This window comes from Carex rostrata, chromosome 2, assembly GCF_964058835.1.
Source record: "Carex rostrata chromosome 2, lpCarRost1.2, whole genome shotgun sequence".
NCBI classification, from domain to species: Eukaryota; Viridiplantae; Streptophyta; class Magnoliopsida; order Poales; family Cyperaceae; genus Carex; species Carex rostrata.
Window position 1 is genome coordinate 9,806,172 of NC_135919.1, and position 12,097 is coordinate 9,818,268.

Genomic DNA, 12,097 nt, shown 5'->3' on the forward strand with positions numbered 1-12,097 from the left:
TAAAGCCCCTCCATGCAACGGCTTCGATTTTGAGTTTTCAAAATCCTAACGGTCGATCCGAACCGTTCACCTTGTTCTCCATATTAATATGTGTTTGGAGACCAAATTTTACATTTTTTGGAATTTTTTTACTATTTCTTTATATTTATTGAAAATCCCTGTTTTTAGCAAATCTGGACCATAAAAAAATAACAATTTTCAATAAATCTAAAGAAATAGTAAAAGAATTCCAAAAAATGTAAAATTTGGTCTCCAAACACATATTAATATGGAGAACAAGATGAACGGTTCGGATCGACTGTTAGGATTTTGAAAACTCGAAATCCAAGCCGTTGCATAGAGGGGCTCTATGCTATGCATAGCATGCTAGCATATGTTAGTGTAATAATCTAGAAGTCAATAATACGATAATTTATCATAAAGCTTTGTTCATGAATTGGATGATTAATATCATTTTGTTGCCTTGAGTATTATTGAATTTATGGATCATTTCGAGTTCATGACTGAAATTGTGAAACTCCATAATATAGATAATATATACTCTTAAAAAGTCACTGACCAAGGAAATTAGCAGGAACACTAATTACCGCGATAAGGTTAGTATGTGGATTAAAAGATGGTTAAGTTTTACAAACCACCTGACACGAGATGTCATTTTAATCACATAGATACATGTTCTAAGAACATGGTATTTGACAGACCCCGAATGAAACATTAAATAGAATTGTGTTCGTGTCATTTATGTTTTCATTCAGTGTCAAGTTCTACAGTATGAGGTATTCATCTTTCCTACTAAGAAATGTATATGTGTGATTGTTATCAAACGCTGTCGGTAAAATGCAGTTATAACGGTAGCTCTTCGGTATACATGGCTTAGCTGAGGTAGTGATGGTTTACCAAGAATACTATTTGTCCCTCGTATCTCTATACGAGCTATAGCATCACTGGGCCCCTTGATAGAGTAAGATTATCTGCTAGCGGTATAATTACAAGAGTAATTATATTTGATAATCTGCTCAAGATCAAGAAAAGATTCGGTTAGCAAGGATGACACACATCTACCTTGAAACTAATCTGATAGCTATGAGACAGAAGAACAGACACAAGTAAATTGTTTACTGGATCGTGATATTGTACTATACAACATCATATGTGTAATTGGATGGTCATGATGTGTTGCCAGATGCCGCTCATGATTATAGAAGTTAAAATAGTTTTAACTCTATTTACCAACATAACACAGATCCTATTGGGTCACACCATATAGGAGTTAATCGGAGAATCTTATTGTGATTGATTATAAATTGGTTATGATCAATAGTAAGATGGTTATAATTAATTATACGTGTTATAATTAAATTATAAATGTTATGTAAAAATAACAAGAAAAAACATTGGTTAATTTATAAACGTGTGTGACACGTTGTATAAAAGTTAATCGGTTTATTTATAAATGTGCATGACACATTGTATAAATTACCGAAACAACAACCGCAAGAAAAATATATACAATTGTTCAGAATAATTATACGAATATTATTTGTATTCGGGCCGAGGGCATTCGGGTCTTTTCAGATTCGTGCTTATCCGCATGACATGTCATCGATCCTATCCAGATGACACGTCATCGATACCGAAACAAACAACCGCAAGAAAAATATATATAATTGTTCAGAATAATTATACGAGCATTATTTGTATTCGGGTCGAGGGCATTCGGGTCTTTTCAAATTCGTCCTTATCCGCATGACATGTCATCGATCCTATCCAGATGACACGTCATCAATCTTATCCACATGACATGTCATCCTTATCCATTCAATGACATATCTTGTAAATAGGCCGAACTTGGAGGGCATTTTGGTCTTTTGGCAACTGACCGTAAACCCTATAAATAGGGGTGGAGGGGTAGAGAGAAAAATCGCTAATTCACTCATACCGTTTCGTGTCGAAACGGATCGGTATTTTCTCTCTTTCTCGGTTTCTCTCCCAAATAGTGTTTCGGTTGAGAAAAGAAAGTTATACGTAGTTGACGTATAATCTTGCGAGTTGTTGTGAAGTATATTTACGGGATCGATGAATAGTGTTTTACCGAATTTTGCGGTATGTCAGTTTTGCATATTAATGAAACTGAGCAACCGAAAATTTGTGTTTACGGGTTTTCGTCTTTTTCCTGTGAATAGTGTTTTGCAGAATTCCGCGATTTACGGTATTTCTGGCAGAAGAAATAAACCGCTCTCCGGTTAGTCCTGGTGGATAACCGATAGAGGTATCACACGTGTGATACTCCGAGTCGATTCCTTCCCTGGTGAGGCTCTACTCGCTCGGTCTACATTCCAACTGTGATTTGGAAACAAGGTATAAATATGCTATATTAATCTATTTAATTGGTAAGTAGATTAAAGTTTTAGAAATCAATCATGGAGTAGATCTGTAAAAGGATTAAATTGGGTTTTGATGCGAAAGGAATACTGAAGGTGGACCGCCTTGGAAAGTTTCCTGACATACCCCGTTTAATCCTGAGCTTAAGTTGGCTGTAGAAATTTTTGTTCTACGGTCATTCCGCAGCTTAAGCCTAAACGGGTTTTGGTTACAGCATCGTAAACCCCAACAGCATATTCCTATATATATATATATATATATATGTATATATGTATAGAGGTGGGCTACGGTGAGTTGCGAAGTAAAGCGACTATTTTACTTCACGCTCATATTTTGTGATTTTTAAGTTCAAAATGTCGATCCGAACCGTTCATCTTGTTCTCCATATTGAAATGTGCTTGGAGACCAAATTTTATATTTTTTGGAATTTTTTTACTATTTATTAAGCAATTTTGAAAGTCCCTGATCTGATGATCCAGAAAATTTTACTGTTTTTTACCGTTCACAGCAAAACAGCAATTTTCAAAAATGCTTAATAAATAGTAAAAAAATTCCAAAAAATGTAAAATTTGGTCTCCAAGCACATTTCAATATGGATTAAACATCTAACGGTTCGGATCGGTCGTTTGGACTTTCAAAATAAAAATACGGCGTGAAGTAGAAACGCGTTTTACTTCGCAACTCACCATAGCCCATCTCTATATGTATATATCTATATATATATATGTATATATGTATATATCTATATATATATATAGGGTCTGTCTAAATTGCTGCTGGCAGCATTTCGGCAGAGGTGCTGCCGGGGCTATATTTAGCCGTGTGATGTCACATTATTAGACCTATTATATTGACTTGTTTCCATACAGAAAATGATATTTTGAACCAACAAATAGCACCTTTTACATTGAATATCCCTAGAATGTGGTACTGCTATGTTTTGGTTCCTACTTTGCAGGAATCAGGTGAAATCAGGCAAAAGGCAGACTTCAGGAAGCTTTGATGCGAGTCGCATTCACCTGGTGCGAGTCGCATCCAAGCCCAAAGCGACCTGCGATGCGACCCTCACTGCTCTCTCTTGAAGACCATCTGATGCGAGTCGCATCAACTGTTGCCGCCCAATTCAAATTCGACCTGATAAGCTCCAAGTCAGATCTAATGCCTATATAAAGAGGTCCTAAGCCAGAAATTGGAGAGCTTTTTCCCCCTCTACATTCCAGAACACAAAAAGAGCGAAGATCAAGAGAGAAGAAGGAGATTGGAGCTTGATTGAAGAAGAAGATAAGGGAAGATTTCAAGATCCTCTCCAATCTACTTTGGATCTTCGAGCTCCATCATGATTTGCTTATTCTCTCTCTCTTTTATGCTTTCTTTTGCTATGCTTGAGTAGATCTCTAGTTCTTAGGGTTAGGATGTAATCTCTAAACCTTTTCTTTGAGTTGAATGATGTTTTGATCTAATGTTGAACTTGTGTGATTGTTGTTTGAGTATTCATCGTTTGCTTGATTGTGATTTCTTGATTGATTCTTGATTGTCTACTGTTAGATGTCTATAGCATCTCTTCTAGTAATTAGGCCTTGATGTATCTTGCAATTGTAATTGAGCACTTGAAGTAGATCTAAGATCAATAGTAACCGAGAGGTGAAATTTCTATTATCGAGAGGTTATAGATACTTCTAGTTAACCAGACAATCAATTTAGGATAGATACCAGTAGGCGAGAGCCACAGGTTGAAGCCTCGCACAAGAAATCAACTTAGATACGAACTCATGTCAGCTCTGCTCGAGGGCCATGCGACCCGCATCAGAGATGATGCGAGTCGCATCACACAGGTCGCATCAGAGATGATGCGAGTTGTATGATAGGTCCAGAGAAGGAAAAGTTTGAGATGAAGTCTGAAACCCTAAGAACGCCTTTTATAATTGATTCAAAACCAAATCTTTTAATCGCTTTCATTTACCTTTAATTGAATTGTCTTTTGAAATTAGGAAACATAAACAAATCAAACCCAATTCTTCAAACTTCTAGTAACTAACTTGGATTTGTGAAAGTCTAGAATTGAGTTTAACCGTCCCTGAGGATCGATACCTTATTTTACTACACGGATAGGATTGTACACTTGCAATCCTAGACGTGAGTGGATTCAAGATTTAAAACAAGTACAATTAATTGTATTTGGAACTTTGTAAGCACACTCTGAGAAGCGAACAAGTTTTGGCGCCATTGCCGGGGACGGCTATCAATTTTTTTCTAGATTTTTGCTTTTCTTAGTTAATCTAGATTTTAGTTTGTATCTTTTCTTTTGCTTTACTTCCTTATTACTAAAAACTGGCTTTCATCCCCCCTCCTGCAGGTAAATACAAGCTGACTTACCAACTGAGGAGCAGAGGACCACTCTTTGACGAAACACCTCCAGAAGACACAGTTCCTGCTCAGACATCAACTGAAGCGACCCGCACAGAGGTTGACGCGACTCGCATCACAACTGAAGCGACTCGCATCATTACTGAGGCGACTCGCATCACAGAGACAATGTCAGAACATCCGAGCAGGGAGGACAGGGATGCAGAAAGAAATAGAGAAAGAGAAGACTTGACCGACCAGTCTGACGACGACATGGATGTCTTCATGCCAAGGACCTTGCGAGAGTTCAATGTGCCTAGGGCTGGAGATGTGCGAGGTGCAATCCGGCTGCCACGCATTCCAGGACAACAACCCAACTTCAATCCGGGAGTTGTCAACATGGTGCAGCAGAACACCTTTCATGGACTCGACCACGAGGACCCGCACTCCCATCTCCAAACATTCCTCGAGTACATCACGACCATCAAAACCAACGGTGAGAATGCTGATTACACCAAGCTTGCTCTATTTCCTTTCACTCTTAGGGACAAAGCAAAGAAATGGTTAGGATCTTTACCTAGGGACTCAGTTTTGACTTGGAGGGATTTGTCCAAATTGTTTCTGACCAGATTTTTCCCTCATAAACGAACTGCCAAGGTAAGACATGACCTGACCAGCTTTAGTCAAATTTTTGATGAACCCCTGAATGAGGCATGGGAAAGGTTTAGAGAACTGCAGTACTCTTGTCCACACCACGGTATACCAGACTGGCTCTTGATCCAAACGTTTTATGACGGCTTGAACGAGAGCACTCGTGCTTACGTCGACGCTGTTGCTGGAGGAGCGCTGATGTCAAGGGAGCCTTTAGAGGCTATGAACTTGATAGACAGCATGGCGCAGAACCAGCAATGGTCCGGCCGTGACAACTCAAGACGAAGAGGAGGCCAAGGAGGTAGCCAAGGAGGTGGCAAGTACGAGGTAGATCACATCACGGCTCTCACCGCTAAGATGGACGCCATGCAGAGAGCGATGGACAAGCTCAGCGTCAAAGCAGTTGAACAGCAACCTCAAGCATGCGTCATGTGTGGTGATGAGAGACATGCTTACGAGCAATGTCCATTGGTGCAAGCTGATGAGGAGAGCGAGCAGGTCAACTCCATCAACAATGAACCTTCCTTTTTTCCAAAACCTCCCTTCAACCGATCCTACTCCAAGGATCCAATGGAACAACAGAATTGGAATAGGAATCACAACAACCCTGCGCCTTTCAACAATGCTCCCAGGCCCCCTTTCACCAACCCCACCAACAACAATAACTCCTTCATCAATCCATCATCTGGCAACAACTGGAACAATTCTTCTGGAGGAAGCAACAACAGAAACTTCTACCAAAACGCCTCCTTCCCCAATCAGAACAACCGAGCACCTCAAGCTGGCCCTTCCAGACCATATGTGCCTCCCTATGCGACGAACTTCACACACGAGCAAGGGAAGATGAACCAGATGATGTGGGAACAAATGCAATCGATGGCAACTCAAATGGCCACCCAAAGCAAATTGTTGGAGCAACTGAGTCATATCGTTACTTCTAGCCAACATCAACCTGGCAAACTGCCAGCGCAGCCAGAATCAAACCCCAGAGGAGAAGCTAAGGCGATCACACTGAGGAGTGGGACCCAGTACGATGAACCAGCTTTCCCAACTGATCAGATTCTAACTGATGCGACTGGCACCACCACTGATGCGACCGGCACCACTACAGTGCGACTCGCATCGACACCAGAAGAACCTGTGGATGCGACCCACAATGGTACAGTGCGACCCGCATCAAGAGAGTCTGACAAGTCTGACAAAGAGAAAGGGAAGGGAGTTGAGAAATTGGCACATTACAGACCACCTGTGCCCTTTCCCCGACGATTAGCTGAGAACAAGTTGAACGCACAATTCGCAAAATTCACTGAGGTGATCAAAGGCCTACAAATCACGATCCCGTTCACCGATGCCTTGACTCAAATGCCCTCCTATGCCAAGTTCCTGAAGGATATTCTATCCAATAAGCGAAGCTTGGGGGGAAATGAAACGGTGAAGTTGACAGAACAATGCAGTGCCATTCTGAAGAACGACCTACCTCCCAAATTGGACGATCCAGGTAAGTTCTCCATTCCTTGCATCATAGGAAAGGCGACAATCAGGAAAGCTCTCTGCGATCTAGGAGCAAGCGTGAGTCTCATGCCACGCACGATCTACGAGCGAATGGGGGTAGGTGAGCTCAGACCCACGCGAATGACTTTACAGCTAGCTGACTCCTCGGTACGGTTACCACTTGGCGTTGTGGAGGACGTACCAGTGCAAGTTGGTAAGTACTTTGTACCTGTCGACTTTGTGGTCATGGAAATGGAAGAGGACAAAGAAGTCCACATCATTCTTGGACGTCCTTTCCTCAGAACAGCAGGCGCAATCATTGACGTTTCTCGAGGAACGCTGACCTTGAACTTCGGAGGAGAGAAAGTGTGTTTTCAAATCGACCGCGCCATGAGGTATCCTTCAATCGAATCTTGTTTCCGAGTAGATGTGCTCGAAGAATGCCTAACAGATTTGGTAGAAGATTACCTTCTTGAGCGGACCAATGAGAGTATGAACGAACACTTTGAATTTCTTTCTGAAATGCAAGGTGAGACGGGAAATTCAGAAGCATGTGGAGCAGATGTGAAAGCAGCTGAACTGGGAGAACATGGACGCAACCTGCATCAAACTCATGCGACCCGCTTGGAGCATGATGCGACTCGCATCAAAGCCCAGGCAGAGAAACCCACTCTTGAGCTCAAATCTCTACCAGCCAACCTCAGGTATGAGTACCTTGGACCAGATCAATCTCTTCCCGTTATAGTGAACGCAGAATTGAGTCCCGAACAAACCGCCAAGCTTTTGGAGAAATTGAGACTTCATCGAGGCGCGATTGGGTATTCGATCAACGACTTGAAGGGGATCAGCCCGTTCATCTGCTCACACCGAATCTTCTTGGAGGATGATCACAAGCCATCTGTTGAGCACCAAAGACGGCTCAATCCGAACCTGAAGGAGGTAGTCAAGAAAGAAATTTTCAAGCTTTTGGACGCCGGTATTATATACCCTATCTCTGACAGTAGGTGGGTGAGCCCAGTCCACGTGGTGCCAAAGAAAGGAGGGGCAACAGTGGTAAGAAATGAAAAGAACGAGCTGGTCCAAACCCGTGTGGTGACGGGACATCGCATGTGCATCGACTACAGGAAGCTGAATGCGGCCACACGCAAGGACCATTTTCCTCTGCCATTCGTTGACCAACTCCTCGAACGACTTGCAGATCACTCCTATTTCTGCTATCTGGATGGTTACTCTGGTTTCTTCCAGATACCGATTCACCCACAAGACCAAGAAATGACCACTTTTACCTGTCCCTACGGTACGTACGCGTACCGTAGGATGCCATTTGGTCTGTGCAATGCACCAGCAACCTTTCAGAGAGCCATGATGGCCATCTTTTCAGACTTCATTGAGAAAGAGGTTGAAATTTTCATGGATGACTTCTCGGTGTATGGAACATGCTTCGACATTTGTCTGACCAACCTGTGCAAGATCTTGCAGAGATGTGAGGAAGTCCATCTCATTCTGAACTGGGAGAAATGCCACTTCATGGTCCAGTCAGGAGTCGTCCTTGGACATGTCGTGACCTCAAAGGGCATAGAAGTCGACAAAGCCAAGATCGAGGTGATCGAGAAACTAGAGATTCCAACGAGCGTCAAAGGAGTTCGAAGCTTTCTTGGACATGCTGGATTCTACCGTCGATTCATCAAGGATTTTTCCAAGATTGCTAAGCCATTGACCAATCTGCTCATCAAAGAGTCTGACTTTGTCTTCACTGAAGAATGCGCCAAATCTTTTCGCAGCTTGAAGGAAGCTCTCATCTCAGCACCTATCCTGCAACCACCTGACTGGTCTCTTCCCTTTGAGATCATGTGCGATGCGAGCGACTACGCAGTAGGAGCTGTTCTTGGGCAGAGGAAGGGGACGATGCCGTGTGCCATCTACTACGCTAGCAAGGTGCTAGACCCTGCCCAGATGAACTACACGACTACCGAGAAAGAACTTCTTGCTGTTGTGTTTGCTCTTGACAAGTTCAGGTCGTATTTGGTTGGTTCAAAGATCATCATCTACACCGATCATGCCGCGCTCAGGTACTTGTTGAAAAAGCAGGACGCAAAGCCTCGACTGATAAGATGGATTCTTCTCCTGCAAGAATTCGATCTTGAGATCAGAGACAAGAAAGGAGTCGAGAACACAGTAGCTGACCATCTTTCCAGACTTCACTTGGATGACGAGTGTTCTGCCGACTTGCCAATTGATGATTCCTTCCCCGACGAGCAACTATTCTCAGCTTCAACCCTGAATCACCTTGATGCGACTCGCAACCCTAGTGATGCGACTCGCATTCATCATGATGAGACTCGCATGAGAGTCAATGCGACCCACTTGAGCAGGTATCCAGACCCTTGGTATGCAGACATGGCCAATTACCTTGCCTCTGGGATCCTACCAAACGCCATGACTTACCAGCAGAGGAAAAAGCTAAAATCTGACGCAAAATTCTATTTCTGGGACGATCCCTTTCTTTTCAAGTTAGGGATCGACAGCATCCTCCGACGCTGTGTACCACATGAAGAGACACGTTCCATTCTCGAGCACTGCCATTCATCCGCCTATGGCGGACATGCCTCGTTCTCCAAAACGGCCGCCAAGGTTTTACAATGTGGTTTCTTCTGGCCATCTCTCTTTCAAGATGCGAAAACCTTGGTGATGTCATGTGACAAGTGTCAGCGCACTGGGAACATCACTAATCGCAATGAGATGCCTCTAAACTCCATTCTTGAGGTCGAAGTTTTCGACGTGTGGGGCATAGATTTCATGGGACCATTTCCAGCTTCATGTGGAAATGAGTACATTCTAGTTGCGGTTGACTACGTTTCAAAATGGGTCGAGGCAGTGGCCTGTCGAAGTGCTGACTCAGACGCGGTGAAGCGATTATTCAATGATGTCATCTTTCCTCGCTTTGGAGTGCCAAGAGCTGTCATCAGCGATGGAGGGAAGCATTTCATAAACCGTCAATTCAACAATCTCCTGCAGCGACATGGAGTGACGCACAAGGTCTCCACCTCTTACCATCCTCAGTCGAACGGCCAAGCTGAAATCTCCAACAGGGAAATCAAATCTATCTTGGAGAAGACCGTGGCAAGAACAAGGAAGGATTGGTCTTTGAAATTGAGTGACGCACTCTGGGCCTACCGTACAGCATTCAAAACACCGATTGGGATGAGCTCTTTCAAGCTGGTGTATGGAAAGCCTTGTCATCTGCCAGTTGAGATTGAGCACAAAGCGTTCTGGGCCACTCGAGCTATCAACATGGACTTGTTAGCAGCTGGAGAGAAGCGTATCCTCGATTTGCACGAATTGGAAGAAATGCGTCAGCACTCATACGAGAATGCGAGGATCTACAAAGACAAAACCAAACGAATTCATGACAAGCGCATCATGTCTCGCGACTTCAAGGAAGGCGATCTGGTCCTCTTGTTCAATTCCAGGTTGCGACTCTTTCCTGGGAAATTGAAAACCAGATGGTCGGGTCCGTTTGTAGTACGAAAGGTGCACCATTTCGGCGCAATTGAAATTGGGAATGACGCATGTGGGAATTTCAAAGTGAACGGTCAGCGTCTCAAGCACTATGTAGCAGATCATGACTATCAGGAGCGGGTTGTTCAGGACCTCTCCGATCCCATCTCATCAAAGGATTAGCACAACGAAGGTCGAGCTTGAGACCTGAAACAAGCGCTTCTTGGGAGGCAACCCAAGCTTTTTTCAGTTTACTTTTAGTTAGATTAGTTAGCTATTTTTCCTTTTTACCGAAAAGAATTACCAACTTCCACTTGATGCGACTCGCATCATCTCAGATGCGACTTGCATCACTCGATGCGACTCGCATCCCACATGATGCGACTCGCATCAATGCGAACCGACGCAGCATCAAAAGGGTGCGCCCAAACGACGCGAGTCTCACCATGTAACCCTCACCCGCACCCCCTGTTCCTTTCTTCTTCCTCTGCCCAGCGAACCCCACCTCTCCTTCTTCTTGTTCTTCTTCGTTGCGACTCGAATCAACTCCGTGCGAGCCTCAACCGAACCCTCAACCCAAAACCCTAGCCTCTCCCTTCTCTACCCGCCGGCCTTCACCTCCTCTCCATCGATCACACCCATCTCCATCTCTCCCTGCCGAAACCTCCTTATCACTTCCCTTTTCTCCATTGTCCTCTTCACCACGATCACAACCCTCTCATTCTCTCTTCTTCCGCCTCTGCTAGATCGCCTCTGCCGCCAGATACTAGCCAGTGCGACTTGCATCGCTACTCAGTGCGACTCGCATCCCTCCCAGTGCGACTCGCATCACCTCAAGGCGACTCGCATCAACAACAGTGCGACTCGCATCACAGCCATGTCAGATGCACCAGATTTTCCCACATTCAACGAGCGTCGCACCAAGCATAACTTTGAGCGACGTCAAGCCGAGCTCCGCCGACAGAGGGATCTCCGTATCCAACAGGGGATACCGGACCCTACTCCCTCTCCTTCAGAGTCTGAGGACCACGACTGGTCTCAGCTAGGCGCCAGTTCAGCTCGCACCAGTGGTAACTCCTCTCACTCTTCTTCTTCTCATTCTTCTCAGTCTTCCTATCACCCTTCTCCCGCACAAGCAGGGGCTGGGTTGGGCACTATAGAGTACAACTCTGATGACTCTGACCCCATCTCGGGTAGGGAAATCCCCCGAGCAGCAGACTACCCAGCTCCTCACTTCACTCTCTCCAGCCATGGTATGCTGGAACGCTTTCTCTACCTCAGGCAGCGCACTTATGAGAACACGTGCAGAGTCGATTTCGACACTTTGGATGCCTTTGGGGTTCGCGAGGAATTCCTTCGTCTCACTGGAAGGATCGGGTTCACTCCCGCCTTCTGGGCAATCGAGCGTAACTGCTACACCGAGCTTACCCTCGAGTTCCTCTCCTCTCTCAAGCTGCGTCAGGATGTGCATGGCAACTACTACATCAAGTTCCAGATGCTCAACCAGACGCACCGGCTCACTCTGGTCCGACTCCGTGAGTGGTTCGGATTTGACATTGCGTGGGGTTCGACAAGGCTCATTTCTGGCGTCTGATCACTGGGATGATGAGTGCCACCAGTGCCCAGTACCGCAGCATTGCCATCTCTCACCCGGTACTGCGGTGCATCCAGCGCACCATCGGCTGCTCTATCTTCGCACGCGGGGAGACTGCAGCCCGAGTCAATGAGGAGG